The sequence below is a fragment of the Macaca mulatta genome, chromosome 18 (assembly GCF_049350105.2).
Source record: "Macaca mulatta isolate MMU2019108-1 chromosome 18, T2T-MMU8v2.0, whole genome shotgun sequence".
Lineage (NCBI taxonomy): Eukaryota > Metazoa > Chordata > Mammalia > Primates > Cercopithecidae > Macaca > Macaca mulatta.
Genome location: NC_133423.1, coordinates 46698517 through 46723224, shown reverse-complemented (window position 1 = coordinate 46723224; position 24708 = coordinate 46698517). Strand labels below are relative to the sequence as shown.

The following is a 24708-nucleotide window of genomic DNA, read 5'->3' as shown; positions in this document are numbered from 1 at the left end:
CTGGGGACCAAGGCACATGATTAACTCAACTGTCGGGGAAATTTTTTAAATGAGTGGGGCAGAGTGTGTGACACATATATGAACACATACATGCACACGCACACATGCACAAGTTTTTTTTCCTTCATTGAACTAGCCCATTGATGGCACATAATAGCCCTGAGAAATAGCAACTGAGTAATTGACTGAAACACCCTCCTACCCCTCTGTCTCAATGGAGCTGCTTTTCTATTCTCTCTACAGAATAAATTCTGTAGACTCTATTGGCTGGAATTTGAAAACCGTTTCACGCACACAACAACGTACTTATAACAGATACACAGGCTCTCAACTAGGCCAACTGACTTGCCTCCAGAACTTACTGCCTGTAGCCTCCTCCCAAAACACATGTGTAGGGTTCAGGAAAAGAACTTTTCAGAGTGGTGCATGGTATCTAGCCCTCAGCATTCCATCATTTTATGAGCAATAACTTTAAGCCCCTTTTGCAAACAGTCTTCTGCAACCATCCTTTCCTTACAGAGCCTTTGTTATATTCAGACATTTAAACTATGTAATGTTCTCAGGTGAGGAGCAGGTAGATCGATGGTAGATTGGTTCTCAAACTCGAGTATGTATCGGAATCACCTGGAGACCTTATTTAACACACGTTAGTGGGCCCTATTCCAAGACTGTCAGTCAGTGGACCTGAGGCAGGGCCTGAGAATTTCCTTTTCTAACAAATTCTCCACAGATGTTGATGCTGTGGGTCTAGGAGCCCATACATTATGAGATAGACTTAGAAATAGGATGCTGCCTCCACTGATTTATTTTCCTTTCATTGCATATTGTAATTCACTGGTTGCAAATCTAAGAATAGACACACTGGTTGTGCATCTACGAATCATCTGCAAGGCTTATTAAAACACAAATCCCTGGGCCTCAACCTCAAAGATTTGGATTCACTAGATCTGGGTGGAACCAAAAATCTGTGCTTCTAACAAACTCTCAGATTATACAGATGTGGCGGGATCCAAGTTCAGAGATCATTGCACAGGTTCTTACTCTCGGCTAGATAAGGATCCTCTGATTCTGATGCCAGGCCACACCTCAGGCCAATTAAGCCAGCAATGGGCCTGGGCACAGGTAATTTTTTAAAGCTCCTGGGGTGATTCTAACATGCAGCTGGGGCGGGAAAACAACTGTGCTGCCTATTTCTTGGGCCCCAGCTGTTTCTAATTTGAGTCACTCTTCAGCCCTTCGTTAACCCCCAGTCCCCATCCTCAGTCCCCAGGTGGGTTTGGACCTGCCATGGGATGCAGGGAGAAGCGCTAGGCACTGAGGCAGAAGGAGCACAGACAGCACAGAGAATCCTCTAAAGTGAAGTTTGTCTCTTTCTCACTGTTGTTGGGGGCTCACCCTGCACCCCAAAGAAGACTAGATGAAAAAAAAAACCACTAACCAGTAACATCCGGCTCAGTTCGCTGAGCACAAAAACAAGGTTTTGCTTTGGCCCTAGAAGCCTGCTGAGTGAGTGCCTCAGCACTAGAAAAGAGGAGCAGTGGATTGTCCGGAGTTCCTCCAACCATGCTGCTCTCAGGCAGCACAGGCACCGGCAGAGCTGGCTAGAGGTCAGAGGTGTGGCCCCAGTGAGAAGCAGCAGGTGTACCCTATGAGCAGGTAGGATGGGGTTAAGGGCTGGCCTGGAATGAGGGCAGAAGGTGGAAGTTGGGGGGAATGGTGATGACAGCAGTTGTTGCAAGAGGGCAAGCCGGTGGGCAGGCAGTGGGTGTAGAAAAGCAGCTCCATTGAGACAGGCATGCAGGGAGCCCTGTGCAGGCAGACATCTGCGGTCAGGGGTGAAGGAGGTGGAGAAAAGCAGAACATGGAGTCATGTAGAGAGCAGGTACTAGTGGCCAGCTGGCACTGTAACAGGAAGAGGGCAAAAAAAAAAAATTAGTTTTGGAGGTGGGGTGAGGCTCCACCCCTCTGTGAACTGCCCGGTGGGGCCAGCGCTGGGCTGGGACAGGGATGGGGTAGCTTTCAATCCTTTCCCCAGTACTTGCTTCTGGAGGGGTCAGTCTGGGTCACTAGGAGCCACGTGTCACTTACAGCATGGCCTGAGCAGTAGTTGTAAAGGGTGTCATGGGGTGGGGAGATGGGCAAGTCAGGCACTACAAATTACAGCAGAGCATTACAAATCCTGGTGCCCAGGCAACAGCCCAGACCAGCTCTATCAGAATCTTAGGGGTGGCCCATGCCTGGGTGGTTTCCAAAGCTCCTCAGGGGGCCCCCTCAGTAGAAGCTGTGGGGGGCACTCGGTGCTGTGCTGCGCTATGCAGGGCTGCAGGGAGAAGATTCTCTAAAGAGCTCTCAAGTGGGAGGAGCCCCAGGCAGCATGATTTTGTCAAGTGGAGATTGTCTCTGTCCCTGGGGTCAGAGGAGACCTGCAACCGTGCAGTTCTTAACCTCTGGATCTGGACAAATGTAAGCTTTGCTCTTGGCCCCTCTAAAGACCTGTGAATCCTGTTCTGCTCATCTGTGTGTCATTCTTGTTTTTAAGCTTCCAGAGAGACACTGATGCTTAGCTAGTTTCTAACCCTAGCATACAGCAAGATGGAAAGCTCAGGACACGAGATTAAAGTGACAATCTGGAGGGCAGGACAGGGACTCTGGGCTGTGGCTGGAGCTGGGCCACAAGCCGCCTTCAGGGGCTGACTTCCTGTTCTCCCAGGCCCCACCGTGGCTCCTTGGCCTTAGCCCCAGGTTCTCAGCATGAACAGACTGTGAGCTCCTTGTGAACAGGGATGAATTTTGTACATTCCCCTAACTGGGGCCTCTCTCCCCAGGGGCAGTGAATGAGTGAGTGAGTGACAGACACAGTTATCCTAAAGTAGGTCCTCCAAATTATGTCCAGCAAAAAAGAGGCATTGCCTTCTCTGTTGTTATCTGTCCTCCCATCAGTGTCTCACAAGTCTTAATAGCTTTTGAACAAATGGACCCATATTTACATTTTGTACTGGGCCCCATGAATTACATAGCTGGTCCTGCGCTGAGCTCCTGGTGGCAACTGGAGCCTGCTCTCCCATGGCTGCAGCATCAAAGATCCCTCTGGGCTAGTTCTCTGCTTTCAAGCTCCTTCCTCACTCATGACAGCATGAGAGAGCAACGCAGAGCCGCAATATACACAGAGCCTCACTTGTGAGGTACTCACTTGACAAGCATCCCAGGGAGCAAAGGAAGTGCACCTTCCACCCTGAAGACCCAGCACACCCAGGCTCCATGGTGCAGGGACTGGAACAAACCAGGATGGCACCCAGCAACCAAAATATTTGTGGATTTTCTAGCTGGAGCAAAGGAAAGACCGAGACAGACCCCTACTCATAATCAGCTCGTGAGACGCCCTACTGGAGCAAGGCAGAAAGAGCAGCCAGACTTTTCTCCATCCCTGCATACCGCCCTGGGGGCTCTTTGAATCAACGTTTAGCTGGATTTCACCCAATCACAAGCGTGTGTGAGCACGGAGTACCACCATGACTTGGCTTCCTGCCCAACACATCACACCACAACCTGTTGAGTAACCCATCTTCCCCACCACGTTATAACCTCTGAGGGGACAGATTATGTATCTTCATGGCCCCCATCTCCAGGCCTGGCACGCAGCAAATGCTTGATACATATTGACTGACAGATGGATCCCTCCTTCAGCATCCCTGTAAACCTGGAATTGATTCCAGGAGGTGTGTACTAAGCGAGGTAATGTTTAACCAAAATGCAGATTCTAGCACCTCCCCTGAACCCCAAGATAATGGGATTCAGTAAGTGATGAGGTATCTGCATTTTTACCTGCATCGCAAGTGACTTAAGGCCAATTCTCCTGACTGTCTGAAGAACTGAAGGAGGCAGGTAGAGAGAGGGGGCCTCAGCACAGGAATTTGAGTAGAATTCACGTAGAAGCCCAGGACGTGATTGCATGAGTGGCCGTGGGTCAGTGGGCAGCTTGCAAATCCAGTCATTGTAAGGCCTTATCCTAGGAAGGCCCTGACAGGAACTGCGGATGGGGGTGTAGGGTCAAGGCAGGTGGCTACCATCTGCCAAGAGCAGCAGCAGACCTGCGGCTGGCTCCATGGCCTCTGTGGTCCATGCCCACCCTCCCTCCTTACCATCACAGCAGTCACCCAAATGGCCCAGAGAGGAGCTCGTGGGAACCACACTTACTGTTGACACTGGGAGAAAAGAATGGAAATATGATTTGGCATAACTTGAGGGACATATAGTGCCTTTCACACCCGAAAAACCTCAGTTTACATCCCTTATGAATGTCTTAGTAGCTTCTGTATTCTTTAAGAAAACTCTAGTTTTTACATAAAATTTAATCTTGACCATATACCTCAACATTTAATTTTATGTTATCTGGTATCACCTGTCACCTGGGTGAAGGGTTTTATTTGCTCAGCAAGGTGGGAAACTCTAAGGTCAAAGACCTCATCTTATAATTACTTGAACACAACATACTTTGGAGACCAAACACATTACTGAGCACAGGATATCCTTGCTGCTTGATTCACTTACTATTTGAACTCCTGGTTCTGAGATTGTTATCCGAGAAGAATAAAAGGATGCTGGATGTGCTTCCATGGAGAGACAAAACTGTCTGAGTTTTCTAAGGGCTAAGGCTAGGGAGGAGACAAAACTCTTCTTCTAAAAGTTTCATAGCTTTAGTTCTTATATTTAGGTCTCTGATCCACTTTGAGTTAATTTTTGTGTATGGTAGTAGAGTCCTCAATCTTCTGCAAGTGGATATTCAGTTGTCCCAGCACTATTTATTGAAAATACTATTCTTTTTTGCATATGGGATTGTTTTTCAGAATCTAGAAAAATCTTTAGTTCTCATTCCTCTTGCTCTAAGGTAGCATTTCTGTAACTCATCAGTCAAGGATCTTAATAAATACATATCCAAAAGAAAAAATTTTAAATAAGAAAAAGTCATATGATCCAAGGAGATCCAGGTACATTAAGCCAAATAAAGTTAAACATCTTTCATACCATTGGCTTCTCAAAGACTTTAATGCCAGTGTGCTTTTAATGAATCACTTATCCTTCTTTTACCAGAGAAGGCTGTGTGTGTGTGTGTGTGTGTGTGTGTGTGTATGTCCACATAGTAACATCTCTAGGAGTATACTTCCAAACACCTCAAGTTTTGGAATCTTTCTTTTGCAAGAATAGACTTACTGACTTGAACACTATTGGGTTGTTTTAATTTCATCTTGGAGAGTTAGGCTAACAGGATGGTTGGGGTGTGTGTGTTTTGTAGAGTTGTAGCTTTTATCTTTAACTTAACCAGGGCAAAGCAGAAATAACACAATAAACTATGAATTCCTCTGGGGTTTTCTTTAGAAACTGAATGTAGAAGCCACAATTTTAGTTTGTTTCTGAAGTGCCATTTTTCTTAAACTGAAATATTAATGAGTGTGTTGTTGTTTTGTTTTACTTTTTGAAAGTGTGGTCCAAGAACCACCTCAATCAGAATCACTCGGGTGTAGTTAAAAAGCGCAGATCCCTAAGGCCCCTTCAGACCTAATACTCAGAAACACTGGGGCTGGAGCCCAGACCGCACCCCCGCCACCCCAGGATCCCTGGTGATTCCTGTGCACATCGAAGTTTGAAAAGCATGCTTTTCCTTGAAATTAAGAGACAGTGAACCCAGTTATCTGCAAAGAGATAGGGGACAGAGACTGACATGCACCTAGGACCAAGATGGCTCTTTCTGTACCTTTGTCCCTTCCCTTCTTCACCTGCACTGCCCACCTTCTGTGCCCTTTTGCATGCTCACACATCCTCCCTTATCATCAACGGACTTGAGCACACTGCTCACTCCTTGGCTTATGAAACCTTCACGGTGTCAGCAGAGGGCGCCAGAGCCCCTCCAAAAGCCATGGAAGGTTCCATTTGCTCGTTGCCCTCCTTTTGCATTCCAGGCTTTTGCATTCTATTCTAGGCATCTAATTTTCCAGGCTTAGGCCTGTCTCCTGCCTCACTGATTTTCAAAGGGACATTGGATCTCAGGAGAGTGCACAGCTGCTAAGAAACGCACTGATTATGGGGCCTGGAAATGTATTTACTGCCTCTGAGCCCAAATTTCACATCCTAACAAGGAACTAATTTATTAGCCTGTTATTGTAATTGTAGTTCTTTTAATGGTTAAATGAGGTAACAGGTGAATGTGCCCACGAAGGTCAGCAGCCCTGTGACTGCCAGCACCCTCCCCTGCGACCAATGGTGCAAGTGTAAGCATAGACACTGGTAACCCTGCTCCCACCTGCACCCTGCCACAGGTACAAGGGCACACAGGAATGCAGCAGCTCTACTTCTGCTGGTACCCCATAAGCACCCTGCCATGCTGCCACAGGTGCTAGAACACGTGAGTGAGCACAGATCCTGCTGCCACCGCCCCAAAGAAGCACTTTGTCTGGCACCACCCATCAGAGGGTTGTGGCCAGTGGACCGGGAACACCTTGACCCCTCTGATGCAGCAGGTTCCCAATCTCAGGGGGCCAGATAACAAAGCTGGGGTCCTGGTACCAGCTCCCCAGAGTTAGAGTCCACCAGGAGTGCTGAGCTGAGCCGTGCCCCTAAAATCTTCCAGAAATGAACCCAGTCAACTGAACCCACCTTATACCACAACGAAACCCCCAAGGGTTTCATAAAAGAAGAGAAAAGCAAAAAAAAAAAAAAAAAAAGAGAGAGACAAAAACAAAAAAACAAAAACAGATTGAACGGACAGCAACTTCAGAGGTTGAAGGGACATCAGCCCACACAGATGAGAAGGAATCAGCACAAGAACTCTGGCAACTCAAAATGCCAGAATGTCTTCTTACCTCCAAATGACCACACAAGTTCCCCAGCAATGGGGCCTAACTGGGCTGAAATGGCTGAAATAACAGAAAAAGAATTCAGATTATGGATAGGAACAGAGGTCACTGACATCCAGGAGAAAGTTGAAACCCAATCCAAAGAATCTAAGGAATATAATAAAACAATACAGGAGATAACATATGAAATGGCATTTTGAGGAGGAACCAAACTGATCTGATAGACATGAAAAACTCACTTCAAGAATTTCATAATATAATCACAAATATTAACAACAGAATCAACCAAGCTAAGGAAAGAATCTCAGAGCTTGAAGACCAGTTCTACAAAATGGACAAAAATAAAAAACAATAAAGAAGAATAAATAAAACCTCCAAGAAATATGGGATTATGTAAAGAGACCAAATATACAACTCCCTGGCATCCCTGAAAGAGAGAGAGAGACAGCGAGAGAGTGAGAGCGAGCACAGAGCACAAGCAACTTGGAAAACATTTGAGGATATCATCCATGAATATTTCCCCAACCTCAGTAGAGAGGCCAACATTCAAATTCAGGAAATGCAGAGAACCCTTGCAAGATACTATACAAGATGACCATCCCTAAGATACAATAGTCATCAGATTCTTCAAGGTCAAAATAAAAAACAAAATGTTAAAGGCAGCTAGAAAGAAGGGGCAGGTCACCTACAAAGGGAATCCCACTAGGCTAACAGTGGCTCTTTCAGCAGAAGCTCTACAAGCCAGAAGCAACTGGGGAGCCTGTATTCAGCATTCTTAAAGAAAATAAATTCCAATCAAGAATTTTACATGCAGTCGAACTAAACTTTATAAGCAAAGGAAAAATAATATCCTTTTAGACAGGCAAATGCTCTTGGAATTCATTACCACCAGACCTGCCTCACAAGAGATCCTTAAGGGAATGCTGAATGTGGAAAGGCCATTACTGGCAACTGCAAAAACACACTTAGGTACTTAGACCATTGACACCATAAAGCAACCACACAATCAAGTCTGCATAATAACCAGCTAATAACAGAATGCCAGGATCAAATCCACATACATCAATATTAATCTTGAATGTAAATAGGCTAAATGTCCCAATTAAAAGGCATAGAGTGGCAAGCTGGATAAAGAAGTAAGACCCAAATATATGCTGTCTTCAAGAGACCCATCTCACATGCAATGGCATTCATAGGTTCAAAGTAAAGGGATAGATAAAAATCTACCAAGCAAACAGAAAATAGAAAAAAGCAGAGGTTGCTATTCTAATTTCAGATAAAATAGTCTTAAAATCAAAACCAATTTTAAAAAGACAAAAAAAATTACATGATAGTAAAGGGGTTTAATTCAACAAGAAGACCTAACTATCCTAAATAGACATGCACCCAACAGAACCACCTAAATTCATAAAGCAAGTTTTTAGAGACCTAGGAAGAGACTTAAATAGCTACACAATAATAGTGGGAGACTTCAACATCCCACTGAAAGTATTAGACATATCTTCAAGGCAGAAAATGAACAAAGACATTCAGGACCCAATCTCGATACTTGACCAAATGGGCCTAACAGACATCTACAGAACTCTCCACCCCAAAATAACAGAATATGCATTCTTCTCATCTGCACATGGCACATACTCTAAAATCAATCACACAACCAACCATGAAACAATCCTCATCAAATTCAAAAAAATCCAAAATCATACCAAACACATCCTGAGATCACAGAGCAATAAAATAAAAGTCAATAGTAAGGGGCCGGGTGCAGTGGCTTACACCTGTAATGCCAGCACTTTGGAAGGCTGAGGCAGGTGGATCACCGGAGGTCAGGAGTTCAATACCAGCCTGGCCAACATGGTGAAACCCTGTCTCTACTACAAATACAAAAATTAGCTGTGTATGGTGGCACATGCCTGTAGTCCCAGCTACTCAGGAGGCTGAAGCAGGAGAATCACTTGAACCCAGGAGGCGGAGGTTGCAGTGAGCTGAGATCATGCCACTGCATTCCAGCCTGGGTGAGAGAGCAAGACTCCATTTCAAAAAAAAATAAAAAATAAATAAATAAATAAACCTACTAAGGAAATTGCTCAAAACCATACAATTACATGAAAATTAAACAACCTGCTCCTAAATGACTAGAGTACACAATAAAATTGAGGCAGAAATCAAGAAATTATTTGAAATTAACGAGAACAAAGATACAACATACCAGAATTTCTGGGACACACCTAAAACAGTGTTAAGAGGAAATTTTCTAGCATTATCCTACATCAAAAAGTTAGATCTCAAATTAACAACCTAATTCACATCTAGAAGAACTAGAGAAACAAGAGCAAACCAACCCCAAATTTACAGAAGACAAGAAATAACTAAAATTAGAGCTGAACTGAAGTAAACTGAGATGTGAAAAACCATACAAAAGGTCAACAAATCCAGGAGTTAGTTATTTGAAAGAATAAATAAGATTAATAGCCTGTTAGCTAGATGAATTAAAAAAAAGAGAGAAGATCCAAATAAACACAATAAGAAATAACAAAGGGAGATTACCATTGACCCCACAGAAATGCAAAAATAAAACCCTACAGCAATGGAGGGTTATAAACATTTCTATGCACACAAACTATAAAACATAAAAGAAATGGATAAATCCCTGGAAACATACAACCTCCCGAGATTGAACCAAGAAGAAACTGAATCTCTGAAGAGAACAATAGCAAGTTCTGAAATTGAATCAGTAATAAGAAGCCTGCCAACCAGAAAAAGCCCAGGAACAGAAGGATTCACTGCTGAATTCTACCAGATGTATGTAAAAAAGAGGTGGTACCATTCCTACTGAAACTATTCCACAAAAATAAGGAGGAGGGACTCCTCCACAACTCATTCAATGAGGCCAGCATCTTCCTGATAGCAAAACCTGGCAGAGACACAATAAAAAGAGGAAACTTCCAGCCAATATCTTTGATGAACATAAATGCAAAAATACTCAACAAAATACTAGCAAACTGAATCCACCAGCACATCAAAAGGCTAATCCACCATGATCAAGTAGGCTTTATCCCTGAGATGCAAAGTTGGTTCAATATATGCAAATCAATAAATGTGATTCATCACATAAACAGAACTAAAAACAAAATGATCATCGCAATAGACGCAGAAGTCTTTCAATAAAATCCATTATCTCTTCATGTTTAAAATCCTCAACAAACTAAGCATTAAGAAACTTACCTCAAAATAATAAGAGCCATCTATGACAAACCCACAGCCAACATCATACTAAATAAGCAAAAGCTGGAATAATTCCCGTTGAGAAACAGAGCAAGACAGGGATGCTTCTCACTACTCCTATTCAACATAGTACTGGAAGTCCTAGCCAGAGCAAATAGGCAAGAAAAAGAAAAGGCGTTAATAGAAAAAGAGAAGAATTCAAACTATCTCTGTTTGCAGATGGTATGATTTTTTTTTTTTTTTTTTTTTATTATTATACTTTAAGTTGTAGGGTACATGTGCATAACGTGCAGGTTTGTTACATATGTATACTTGTGCCATGTTGCTGTGCTGCACCCATCAACTCGTCATTTACATCAGGTATAACTCCCAATGCAATCCCTCCCCCCTCCCCCCTCCCCATGATAGGCCCCGGTGTGTGATGTTCCCCTTCCTGAGTCCGAGTGATCTCATTGTTCAGTTCCCACCTATGAGTGAGAACATGCGGTGTTTGGTTTTCTGTTCTTGTGATAGTTTGCTAAGAATGATGGATTCCAGCTGCATCCAAGTCCCTACAAAGGACTCAAACTCATCCTTTTTTATGGCTGCATAGTATTCCATGGTGTATATGTGCCACATTTTCTTAATCCAATCTGTCACTGATGGACATTTGGGTTGATTCCAAGTCTTTGCTATTGTGAATAGTGCTGCAATAAACATACGTGTGCATGTGTCTTTATAGCAGCATAATTTATAATCCTTTGGGTATATACCCAGTAATGGGATGGCTGGGTCATACGGTACATCTAGTTCTAGATCCTTGAGGAATCGCCATACTGTTTTCCATAATGGTTGAACTAGTTTACAATCCCACCAACAGTGTAAAAGTGTTCCTATTTCTCCACATCCTCTCCAGCACCTGTTGTTTCCTGACTTTTTAATGATCGCCATTCTAACTGGTGTGAGATGGTATCTCATTGTGGTTTTGATTTGCATTTCTCTGATGGCCAGTGATGATGAGCATTTTTTCATGTGTCTGTTGGCTGTATGAATGTCTTCTTTTGAGAAATGTCTGTTCATGTCCTTTGCCCACTTTTTGATGGGGTTGTTTGTTTTTTTCTTGTAAATTTGTTTGAGTTCTTTGTAGGTTCTGGATATTAGCCAAAATCTCCTTAAGCTGATAAGCAACTTCAGCAAAGTCTCAGGATACAAAATTAATGTGCAAAAATCACAAGCATTCTTATACACCAGTAACAGACAAACAGAGAGCCAAATCAGGAATGAACTTCCATTCACAATTGCTTCAAAGAGAATAAAATACCTAGGAATCCAACTTACAAGGGATGTAAAGGACCTCTTCAAGGAGAACTACAAACCACTGCTCAGTGAAATCAAAGAGGACACAAACAAATGGAAGAACATACCATGCTCATGGATAGGAAGAATCAATATTGTGAAAATGGCCATACTGCCCAAGGTAATTTATAGATTCAATGCCATCCCCATCAAGCTACCAATGAGTTTCTTCACAGAATTGGAAAAAACTGCTTTAAAGTTCATATGGAACCAAAAAAGAGCCCGCATCTCCAAGACAATCCTAAGTCAAAAGAACAAAGCTGGAGGCATCACGCTACCTGACTTCAAACTATACTACAAGGCTACAGTAACCAAAACAGCATGGTACTGGTACCAAAACAGAGATATAGACCAATGGAACAGAACAGAGTCCTCAGAAATAATACCACACATCTACAGCCATTTGATCTTTGACAAACCTGAGAGAAACAAGAAATGGGGAAAGGATTCCCTATTTAATAAATGGTGCTGGGAAAATTGGCTAGCCATAAGTAGAAAGCTGAAACTGGATCCTTTCCTTACTCCTTATACGAAAATTAATTCAAGATGGATTAGAGACTTAAATGTTAGACCTAATACCATAAAAATCCTAGAGGAAAACCTAGGTAGTACCATTCAGGACATAGGCATGGGCAAAGATTTCATGTCTAAAACACCAAAAGCAACGGCAGCAAAAGCCAAAATTGACAAATGGGATCTCATTAAACTAAAGAGCTTCTGCACAGCAAAAGACACTACCATCAGAGTGAACAGGCAACCTACAGAATGGGAGAAAATTTTTGCAATCTACTCATCTGACAAAGATGGTATGATTTTATACCTAGAAAACTCCATGGTTGCTGCCCAAAAGCTCCTAGATTTGATTAAAAAAAAAAAAACTTCAGCAAATTTCAGGATACAAAATTTATGTACAAAAGTAGCATTTCTATACACCAACAATGTCCAAGCTGAAAGCCAAATCAAGAATGCAATCCCATTTACAATAACCACAAAAAGAATAAAATATCTAGGAATACAGTTAACAAGGGAGGTGAAAGATCCTACAGTGAGAATCAAAAACACTCCTCAAAGAAAGCAGAGATGACACAAACAAATGGAAAAATTTTCCGTGCTCATGGATAGGAAGAATCAATATTGTTAGAATTACCATACTGTTCAAAGCAATGTATAGACTCAGCGCTTGTATTTATCTATTCTCATATTTGCTATAAAGAAATACCTAAGACTGGGTAATTTCTAAAGATAAAAGGGTTTAACTGGCTCACAGTTCTGCAGGCTATACAGGAGGCATGGCAGCATCAGCTTCTGGGTAGGTATCAAGGAGATTTTACTCATGGCAGAAGGCAAAGCAGGAGCAGACATCTTACATGGCAGAATAAGGACCGAGAGAGAGAGAGCGGGGAGGTGCCATGCACTTTTAAACAATCAGATCTCATGAGAACTCACTATTGTGATGACAGCTCCAAGGAGGATGGTATTAAACCATGAGAAACCACCCTCATGATCTAATCACCTTCCACCAGGCCCCACCTCCAACACCGGGGATTACATGTTGAATCATGAGATTTGGACAGGGACGCAGATCCAAATCATATCATTCCATCCCTGGCCCCTCCCAAACCTCATATCTTTCTCACATTGCAAAATCCCATCATGCCTTCCCAACATTCCTGCAAAGTCTTAACTCATTCCAGCATTAACTCAAAAGTCCAAAGTCCAAAGTCTCATCTGAGACAAGGCTAGTCCCTTCTGCCTATTAGCCTGGAAATGAAAAACAAATTAGTTACTTCCAAGATATAATGGATATTATAGGCATTGGGTAAATACTCCCATTCCAAAAGAGGGAGATCAGTCAAAAGAAAGAGGGAATAGGCCTCATGCAATTCTAAAACCCAGCAGGGCAGTCATGGGAAGATTCATCCCTGTGGGCTCACGAGGCAGGTTTATCCCTGTGGATTTGCAGGGTTCAGCCTGCAAGACTGCTCTTAAGGGCTGTTGTTGAGTGTTTGCAGCTTTTCCAGGTACACAGTGCAAGCCTTTGGTGGGTCTACCATTCTGGGATCTGGAGGACTCTCTTCTCACAGCTTGACTAGGCAGTGCCCCAGGGGGGTCTATGTTGGGGGGGTCCGGCCCCACATTTCCATTCCACACTGCCCTAGCATAGGTTCTCCATGAGGTCTCTGCCCCTGCAACAGGCTTTTCCATACATCTTCTGAAATCTAGGTGGAGGCTCTCAAGCCTCAGTTCTTGCTCTCTGTGCACCTGCAGGCTTAACACCACATGGAAGTCACCAAGGCTTCTGGCTTGCACCCTCTGAAGCAGTGGCCCAAGGTGCACCTGGGTCCTTTTTAGACACAGTTGGAGTAGCTGGGATACAGGGTCCAGTGTCCCAAGACTGTGCAGGGCAGCAGGGCCCTGGGACTGGCCCATGAAACCATTCTTTCCTCCTAGGCCTCTGGGCCTGTGATGGGAGAGTCTGCTGCAAAATTCTCTGAAATGCCTTTGAGGCCTTTTCCCCCATCGTCTTGGCTGTTATCATTTGGTTCCATTTTACTTATGCAAACTTCCGCAGGCTGTTTGAATTCTTCCCCATCAAAATGGGTTTTTCTTTCCTACCACATGGCCAGGCTGAAAATTTTCTGAACTTTTACACTCAGCTTCCCTTTTAAATATAAGTTCCAGTTTCAGGTCGTTTATTTGCTCACACATTGAGCATAGGTTTTTTAGAAGCAGCCAGGCTACTTCTTGAATGCTTTACTACTTGGAAATATCTTCCCCCAGATAACTCATCATCACTCTCAAGTTCAAATTTCATAGATCCCTAGAGAAGGATCAAAATGCACCCAGGCTGTTTGCTAAAGCATAGCAAAAGTGACCTTTACTCCAGTTGCCAATAAGTTCCTCATTTCCATCTGAGACCTCCGCAGCCTGGAGTTCATTGTCCATATCACTCTTAGCATTTCAGTCACAACAATTTAACAAGTCTCTAGAAAATTTCAAATTTTCCCTTGCCTTCCTGTCTTCTTTTGAGCCCTACACACTCTTCCAACCTCTGCCCATTACCCAGTTCCAAAGTCACTTCCACATTTTGAGATATCTTTATAGCAATGCCCCAGTCCTTGGTATCAATTTTCTGGATTAGTTTATTTTCACATTGCAATAAAGAAATACTTGAGACTGGTTAATTTATAAGAAAAGAAGATTAATTGGCTCATGATCCTACAGGCTGTAAAGGAAGCATGGTGGCATCTCCTTCTGAGGAGGCCTCGGGGAGCTTTTACTCATGGCAGAAGGCAAATGGGAGCAGGTGTCTTACATGGTAGTAGCAGGACCGAGAGAGAGAAGGGGAGGTGCCACATAAACAACCAGATCTCATGAGAACTCATTCTCATGATGATAGCACCAGGAGGGGATGGTGTTAAATTATAAGAAACTGCTCCTATGATGCAATCATCTCCCACAAGGCACCACCGCCAACATCGGGGATTACATTTTAACATGTAAAATGTTTAGATGGGGACACAGATCCAAACCATACGAATGTTATCCCTATCAAACTACCAATGACATTCTTCATAGAATTAGAAAAAAAAGAAACTATTCTAAAATTCGTAAGGAACAAAAAGAGCCCAAATAGCCAAGACAATCCTAAGCAAAAAGAACAAAGCTGGAGACATCGCATTATCCCACTTCAAATACTTTGACCAACTAGCCTTTGGTTACAAGGCTACAGTAACCAAAATGGCATGGTACTGGTACAAAAACAGACACATAGATTGGTGGAACAGAATAGAGAGCTCAGAAATAATGCTTCACACATACACCATCTGGTCTTTGACAAAAGCCAAAAGTTGACAAAAACACAAAATGGAGAAAGGACTCCCTATTAAATAAATGGTACTAGGATAACTAGCTACATGCAGAAGATTGAAACTGGGTCCCTTCCTTTACCGTGTACAAAAATCAGTTCAAGATGGATCAAAGACTTAAACGTAAAACCTAAAACTATAAAAACCCTAGAAGATAACCTAGGAAATACCCTTCTGGAAGTAGGCCCTAGCAAAGGTTTTATGAAAAAGTTGTCAAAAGCAATTGCAACAAAAACAAAAGTTGACAAGTAGGACCTAATTAAACTAAAGATCTTCTGCACAGCAAAAGAAATGACCAAAAGAATAAACAGACAACCCACAGAATGGGAGAAAATATTTGCAAACTATACATCAGACAAAGGTCTAATATCCAGAATACATAAGAAACTTAAATTAACAAGCAAAAAACAACTCTAATAAAAAGTGGGCAAAGGACATGAAAAGACAATTTTCAAAAGACGACCTACACATGACCAACAAGCGTATGAAAAAATGCGCAACATCACTAATCATTAGAGAAATGCACATCAAAACTACAAGAAAATGCTATCTCCCACCAGTCACAATGGCTATTATTAAGTCAAAAAGTAACAGATGCAGGCAGGGTTGCAGGAAAAAGGGAACACCTATACACTGCTGATGGGAATATAAATTAGCTCAGCCACTGTGGAAAGCAACAAGGCAATTTCTCAAAAAACTTAAAAAAGAATTACCATTGGACCCAGAAATTCCATTATTATATACCCAAAAGAATATAAATTATTCTACCAAAAAGACATGTGCACAAATACGTTCATCACTGTACTATACACAATAGCAAACACATGGAATCAATCTAAATGCCCATCAATAGTTGACTGGATAAAGATAATGTGATACATATATACAATGGAATACTATGCAGTCATAAAAAGAAATAAGATCATATCCTTTGCAGCAACATGTATGAAGTTAGAGGCCTTTATCTTTCTTTTTTTTTTATTTTGAGATGGAGTTTCACTCTTTTTGCCTAGGCTGGAGTGCAATGGCACAGTCTCGGCTCACGGCAACCTCCGCCTCCCAGGTTCAAGCAATTCTACTGCCTCAGCCTCCCTAGTAGCTGGGATTACAGGCATGTGCTACCACACCTGGCTAATTTTTGTATTTTTAGTAGAGACAGGGTTTTCTCCATGTTGGTCAGGCTGGTCTCGAACTCCCAACCTCAGATGGCCTCGGCCTCCCAGAGTGCTGGGATTACAGGTGTGAGCCACCGTGCCCGGCCGCTAGAGGCCATTATCTTAAGCAAACCAACACAGGAACAGAAAACCAAATGCTGCATGTTCTCACTTATAAGTGGGAGCTAACCATTGAGTACACATAGACATAAAGAAGGGAACAGACAATGAGGCCTTCTTGAAGGTGGAGAGTGGGAGAAGAGAGAAGATCAAAAAACTACCTACCAAGTACTATGCTTATTACCTGGGTGACAAGATAATCTGTACACCAAACCCCTGTGACACACAATTTACCTGTGTAACCTGTACATGTATCCCTGAACCTGAAATAAATTAGAATTTTTTTTTAAATGAGATAACAGAGGTGAAGCTCTTTGATCAGTTCCTGTTACTTTACCATGAGGCAATTATTTGCATTTCTAGAAAATCAGAAACCTTGAATTACAAAAATAATGTTGTAATTTTGTAATTTAAAATAAATTTTAAATTTTATCATTAACAAATTATTAACAAGTCTAAGTTCAGTCATGGCTGTCTTTCATCCATATACTCAGAATCCTTCCATTTCCTCCATAATTTTTGGTCTTAACCTTGTAATTTTGCTGGCAGCACTAATGGTGAGCAGAAGAGCGCAGGTTACAAAAGAGAGGTCTCCCTCCAACAGATCAGCTCCATTCTCATGCTTTACACTCCACTCACTCGGCTTTCTTTCTTTACGTTATGCTCATCAATTTTTAAAGATGTATAGTTAAAATTTTGTTCCCTGGCCAGGCATGATGGCTCATGCCTGTAATCCCAGCACTTTGGGAGGCCAAGGCAGGTGATCACCTGAGGTCAGGAGTTTGAGACCAGCCTGGCCAACATGGTAAACCCCGTCTCTACTAAAAATACAAAAAATTAGCTGGGCGTGGTGGCGGGCGCCTGTAGTCCCAGCTACTCAGGGGGCTGAGGCAGGAGAATGGCGTGAACCCGGCAGGCGGAGCTTGCAGTGAGTGGAGATTGCACCACTGCACTCCAGCCTGGGTGACAGAGCTAGACTCCGTCTCAGAAAAAAAAAAAAAAGTAGCCAGGTATGGTAGCGGGCGCCTGTAATCCCAGCTACTCGGGAGGCTGAGGCACAAGAATGACTTGAACCTGGAAGGTAGGGGTTGCAGTGAGCCGAGATCGCAACACTTCACTCCAGCCTGGGCAAGAGAGTGAGACTGTGTCTCAATAAATAAATAAACAAACGTGTTCCCTAATTAATTGTGCTGTAATTAGCATTATGAAAATTTATTCTGTGAAGACAATTATTGTAATAGGTACTCTGGTGATGATGCTGGAGGTGGAGCTGGTGGTGGAATTGTTGGTGATGATGGAGTTGGTGGTGGCATTTGTGGTGGTGAAGCTGGTGGTGGCACTGGTAGTGGTATTGGTGGTGGTAGAGGTGATAGATTTTCCTACTTAGCATCCCTTAGAGGTTCTACCTGTCCGAAGGATAAAGCCCAAACTCCTGAGCTTGACAGACAAGGTATTTCATGCCACAGCTGTTGCTTATCTCTTTAGACTCACTTCTCCCCATACACACACACTCAATCTCACTCACACTTACTCACTAAGCTCTTCCACATTAAATTACTCTCTGAGCCTCAGACCCAATGCATCTTAATTTTATTGTCTTTGTTCATGCTATTCTTGTCATCCCTTTCTTCCGTTTTCCACCAGAAACACACTTTTCAGTCCTTAATACCCAGTTCAAATGTCACCAGCATCTTTTGTAGGGACTTCTCTGATCCTCAAGGCAAAGTTAAGTTTTCTTCCTCAACACTTATGTACACTTCATCTCTAATATTTCTGATCTGGCTTTTAAGACACTGGTGGGGTCTCCCTTCTCACCATAGGTGGCCTTTTGATTGACCTCTCCACTGACCCCTCTAGACTGATGTGAGAACTCTGACCTGCTGCCCTCAGGGTAAGCCACCAGTCACTCCACTACAGGATCGCACACATACTATGAGGTCGAGCAGCAGGGCAGGATGTGCTCTGGGCTCAGAAAGCCTGTGACAAGTTTTTTGTTTTTTTATGTTTTTCTTAAAGTATAACATCTATCCAGAAAAGTGAGCAAATCATAAATGTACCACTTAATGAATTTCCCATAAATGAACACACCAATGTAACCAGCATGCAGGTCAAGAAACAGAATATTACCACCATCCACAAGATTCTCAACAATTGTACATAAAAATGCATTTTAAATGTTTAAACTTACTGTTAAAAGTTATCAAATTTCAAATATGCAAGCAGTTACTAGCTTTTTGAAGACATTTTAGAAGTTACAGAAGCCAAAATGCCACTGAGGAAGTCACTCTAAGGGTCTGGAGATACTGTGTTCCATTCCAAAGAAAAACTCAAGCCCTCAAGTCACCTGAGCTTTGGAGCTGAGCCAGGTGCAGGAGCAGCAGGTACATTATCTAAGTGAGTGAAGCTGTTACTGAAACACCAGGGGTTCAGTCTAGGTCCTACTGCTCACCCCACAGAAAGCTAATGACTGAGATGATGTTGCCAAGGAAGAAGGCTTTAATCAGGTGCTGCAGCCAAGGCGATGGGAGCTCCATCTCAAATCCATCTCCCACACTGACTAAAAGTAGGGATTTACATAGCAGAAAAGAAATTTAACGATGTGTAAGAAAACAGGAACTAGGGAGCGGCGAGGAAGCAATTATGATAAACAAGGGATTTGACATCTCATTGTCTGGATGCAGCAATCTGTTCCAGAGTTTCAGTTTTTTATACTTTTTTGAGAGACCTGAAGGTCATTTCCTAAAAGAGGAACTCAGATAAAACAAATGTAAGTTTCAATTTTTAAGACAAGCGTCCATTTCTGTTTATCCAAAAAATAAAAATTTAAAAATAACATCTGTGTGACAGCTGGGTCAGTTTCAAAACAACCAGAGATGTCTGGAGAACAAGATGACTTCAACTATGAGGACATTCCAAGCAAGGGATAAGGGAAGTGGGGTGGAGAACAACTGTGATTGCCTGCCTGCCAACTCTATACTGGTCTCTCTACTAAGAACTTCACGTATACCATCTCACTGATACCACTGAGAGGGTCGTCCCCCTTTTAAAGAAAAGAGAGACGTAACAGGACTTGTCCCAAATCTACATATTATGATACTCAGAAGCCCCCAAACCAGGATCTCAATCCATTTGGCTCCCAGTGCATCTTCCTAGAAAGAACAGCACAGGCAAAGGCCTGGGATGGGAATAAGGACAATTTGTCCTGGGGCACTTCCCCTGTGAAGGAACTGACACCCTCATGCAACATCCCATTGAGGAGTAATGAGAGTTAAGGATGGAGGGGCGAAGTAATGCCCCATTACATAGGGAGGGTCCTGAAAACAGGTAGAGGAGCTTGATGAAGGGCATCTCTCACTGGCCCCAACCTGCTACTTCACCCCTCCATGTGTGATGGTTGAGAAGACTTTGCGCGCGTATGTGAGATCTTGAGTGTAGTTTTTCTTCTGCATTTCTTCTGCAGATGTCTTGATGTTTCATGTGGGTGTGTTTGGTAGTCCCCACAGCCCTGGGATTTTCTATGAGAGAAAACGTGCTGGCTCTGCTATTGACACATCACCCTGGCTCCTGGCAGTACACAGGAGTTTGGAATGGCACCCTGACCTCCTGGCCTGATGTGCTTACAGGAAAAGCACAAGCCCAGCAGCTCACACAAGGCAGTGGGAAAACAAGCCTGTGTCACTGCTGTGTGTGCACGTGGATTCCAACACATTCCTCCTTTATCCCGAGAGGTCCTGTACTCCAGGCAGTAGTGCAGAGCAGCATGTTGCTCACCACCCCCTCGGCTGAGCTTCAGGGCCCTTCTGTGAGGCCAGCTGACCTGCCCAGGGTCCGCCCTCTGCTGTTGAGAGCTGCAGGGTCAGAGGCACCGCATACCGTGAAGTGTGCGGGAAGCTGAACAGGTTCCATCACTCCGGTCCTCACCAGCCCTGGACAGCTCACCTCGCCAACCCTCTGTTTCCTCAGCTTGTAAAAGATGATGCCACATGAAACGATGACGAAGCATCTGCCCCACCCCATTAAAACGTAAGTCCTAAAGGACAGAAATCACAGCTGGCAGAACCAAGCGCAGGGACCTACGGGGGGAAAATGCTGAACATGCCCCTGATGAACCGCTCTGCGCACTCCTCATCCTCCTGCCTTTAACAGCTAACTGGATCTAGTTGCTTCTAGCTGGCTCCAACTGCTTCTAGCTGGTTCTAACTGCTCCCCTATGCCCGTGCTCTCACCTTCCCTGTCACTTCTGTGTAAATGATCCCCAAATTCAGTGTCTCCAGCCCCGGATTCTTGCCCAGACCAGAGTCCCACATCTCCAACTGCATCCTGGCCATGTCCACCTGCCTGCCCAGACATCTCAGACTTTGTCACAGAATGGACTCCCAGGTCCCTTTGCTCCACTTCCTAATTTCATTTTAACATTGTTATTAAAGCGTGATAGATTTAAAGTGCACACATCACAAGTGAACAGCTTGATGAACCTTCATGAATGGACACACCCAGGTAACAAGCACCAGATCAAGCAGCAGAACAGTATCAGCATCCCAGAAGTCCCCCAGGGCCCTCTTACGGGGTGACCAATGGCCTGACTTCTGTCTGTTTTTGAACTTTGTATAAATGAAATTATACAGTCTGTTCTCTTCCATGTCTGGCTTCTTTTGGTCAACATTGTGAGATTCACTCATACCATTGCATGGAGGTGTAAACCACCCATTCGCTTGCTGTGCAAGTACAGTATTACTTACCCAATCTACTGCTGATGGCAATCAGATTGTTTCCCTTTGGGGATTATGAGAAGTCTTGCTGTATTGAACTTGATGGTGCATGTCTTTTCTTGTGACTATACATACACATTTCTTTTGTGTATAGTCCCAAGAAGGAACTGCAGGGCCATGGGGTATGCGTATCTGCTCTCATAGATGCTGCCAGCAGCATTTTTTGTTTGTTTCTTTTTTTGAGATGGAGTCTCACTCTGTCACCCAGGCTGGAGTTCAGTGGCGTGATATTGGCTTACTGCAACCTCCACCTCCCTGGTTCAAGTGACTGTCCCGCCTCCGCTTCCCAGATAGCTGGGATTACAGGCACCCACCACCACACCTGGCTACTTTTTTTTATTTTTAGTAGAGACGGAGTTTCACCATGTTGGCTGGGCTGGTCTCAAACACCTGACCTCAGGTGATCCGCCTGCCTCAGCCTCCCAAAGTGCTGGGATTACAGGGATGAGCCACCACGCCTAGCCGGTGCCAGCAGTTTCAAAGTGACCGTATCAATGTACATTTCTACTAGCAGTGTGGGTAAGATTTGGCAACTCCACTTCCCTGCCAACACTTGATGCCATTTTTGATTCACCCTTCCATCACCCCCATGCCTAAGGTATTTCTTTTTCCTCCAGAATGATCTCATATTTTCAGCCCTTTCCTCTCAGTACTGTCCTGCTTCAGGAGAGCTCACAGTGAGGCTCCCTGGCACTGGCCCTCAGGCCACCCCATGGACTGCTCCCAGATAAGCTCCCTAAATGCTGCTTTCATCCTCATACTGTTCTGTCCACAGAACTTCAATCCCTCCTGATCTCCAATTACTTCAGAGCTATATCTGTTCGTCTGGTTTTTGACACTCTACAAACCCGGTCAATGATCAGGAAGACCTCAGCTTTCCTTTGGGCTTCATAATTCCCACATATCATTTTCCAACGTCATCATCTCTCTTCCAGTAAGTCTCCAGCATCAGCTTGCTTGGCAGGAAAACTGTCTTCTTTGTTAGCAGTTCTGTAAGGAACACCCCCTCCCCCCTAGCTGGAGAGGGTAGTGGCGGCAAAGCCTCAGAGAACTTGTTCCAACACCCTTGTTTTCAGAGAAGCCCCAAGTTGTAAAGAACTTTTTAAAAAATCCTAATGACTTGGCAGGTTTTCATAACTTTCTTAAAGTGGCAACCACCACTTCTTATTTGTTGGTATTCTTTATTTGATCCGAAAGCAGGCAGAACTTTGGAGCTACAGTTATCAAGCATCTGCCGCATTTAGGGAGGTTATATTTTCATTTATTTATTTTGAGATGGAGTCTCACTCTGTTGCCCAGGCTGGAATGCAATGGCACAATCTTGGCTCACTGCAACCTCCACTTCCTGGGTTCAAGCAATTCTCCTGCGTCAGCCCCCCCGAGTAGCTGGGATTACAGGTGCCCACCACCACGCCTGGCTAATTTTTGTATTTTTAGTAGAAATGGGGTTTCACCATATTGGCCAGGCTGGTCTCGAACTCCGGACCTCAGGTGATCCACCTGTCTCGGTCTCCCAAAGTGCTGGGATTACAGACGTGAGCTACCATGCCTGGCCAAGAGGGGTTTTAGACCAGCAGAAAGTGTTTGAAACCTTCCATCATTACAGAGAATCATAGAAATGCATGGAAAATAGAGAGCAGGGAAATGGTGCTTATTTCTCCCACGTTAAGAAGAAAAATCAGACTGCTCTGTTTAATATTTGCTTACAGTTTATTGTAGTTATTACTTGAATATTATATAGTTATTAGAATGTTATGTAGTTATATATAACGTGTTATATATTGAATGTTATAACAACATAGAATGTTGTTATAGTTATTACTTGACTCCTGCTTTATATAGGAAACCCCAATGCATTCTAGTTCATATTGCCCATATTATAGAACATAGAGCATAATTTCGCTATTTTAAACGGCATAGGGGTTCATAGTTGCATCTTGTCTTTGATAATGTAGTATTTTTCTTACCTGTACTTTATTTGATGCTGAGTCCTTTGGTAGGGGCAGTAGGGGCTCCATGCCTGGTCATTATGTCATACAACATGAGGAAGGGAACGTCAGAAGATGCTATCAGTTCTGATGCCTTATGCAAACAAAAAGGAGCAGTGCTTTTCTTGTGGACATAAGTGGGGGCTAGATTTGTAGGCCATGACTGACAGCACACACCTTCTAGTCTGATCACCATCTGTTTGCAGCCCCTAAAACAAGCCATGCTTCTCTCGGCTTATCCTTAAGTCTCTCCCCTGAAGGCTTTTCTCTCTTTTCCTGCCTTCGTTAAATGCTACTCAAATATTAAGGGCCTTGTTAGGCTGATCTCTTTAGTAAAGTTCCTTGTGCTTAGACTCTACTGATATTACCCAAACTCTCTTAATCCTAAATCGTGTCTGCCCACAATTTAGCACTTAATTGCGTGTCACATAGTATCATTTAGGGGAGACTTAAAATCTGGCAGTTCTTGATTGAACTTGATGGTCATCCTGTCCCTCCCTGGAAGACCACATAATGAGTTCCCTTTTAGCTCATGATATTACAAACCCCTTGTGTGCTAAGGAAGAAGCATTATTCTGCCCCAAGGTCACCACTGATCTTATGCAGCCTTGACTTTCACTGATGCTCCCTGTGCCTTATTGCTGCCCCAGGTGCGAGAACTATCTCACACTTCACACCATTCCCTGGAGTCCAGAGGACTTACCCAGACACTCAGCAGGATGAGAAACTGGGGGTGAACAAATGACAGTTAATTGGAAGGGCATGGCCTGCAGCCTGAGAGAAGGTGCTGAGTTTGGAGAGTAGGAAGGTGGTGAACTGGCCAACCAAGAGATCATGAATTTACAGCCTGTGACCACAATGTAAAGGAGGACCGGTCCCATTCCGCACCTGATCCTTAGGGACCTCAGGCCCCTGGGTTTGGCAGCTGGGATTGGGATTGTCCTGTGTCATCCACAATGATCTCTGCCAAAGAGGCCCTGAAGACACAGGCTTCCTTCCTGCTTGCCATCCTCAGAACGCCTCGGGTGTCCCCGGAACTGACCAATCTATGCACTTAGAGCTGAGACTTGACACTCCCCAGGTTCAGGGCAGTCCTAGAAGCAAGCAAAAGCCTCTCCCCTCGGGGTAGATCTGCAAGGCTGGCATCTTGAGAGCTTCATGCATAAGGCTGATTCACCAGCCACAGGAGCTTTAAGATCCATGTGTGTCCCCAGTAGCAAGGGCACTAACCCTGGGCTACCTGTCCCAGTCATCATTCTGGAGCCCTGATCTGAGGGCTATATTTAGAGGAATTCTGCCCCGACTTCCCTGCCAACCTAGAGACACACACACCCTATCTCAGGACCTCACAGGAACTCATCCTAGTCTTCAAAAGTGTCAGAGTCATTCACCCATTTATT

At 43.7% G+C, this 24708-nt stretch overlaps 1 protein-coding gene across 1 annotated transcript in view; it reads left to right on the top strand.

Moving 5' to 3' along the window:
• Window positions 1–1461: 1461 nt before the first annotated feature.
• SLC14A1 (solute carrier family 14 member 1) overlaps window positions 1462–24708 on the top strand; it is a 59661-nt gene continuing 36414 nt past the window's right edge. Inside the window, exon 1 of the mRNA XM_077975541.1 lies at window positions 1462–1656. The gene's annotated coding sequence lies outside the window, so the exon portion shown is untranslated. The remainder of the gene's footprint in view (window positions 1657–24708) is intronic.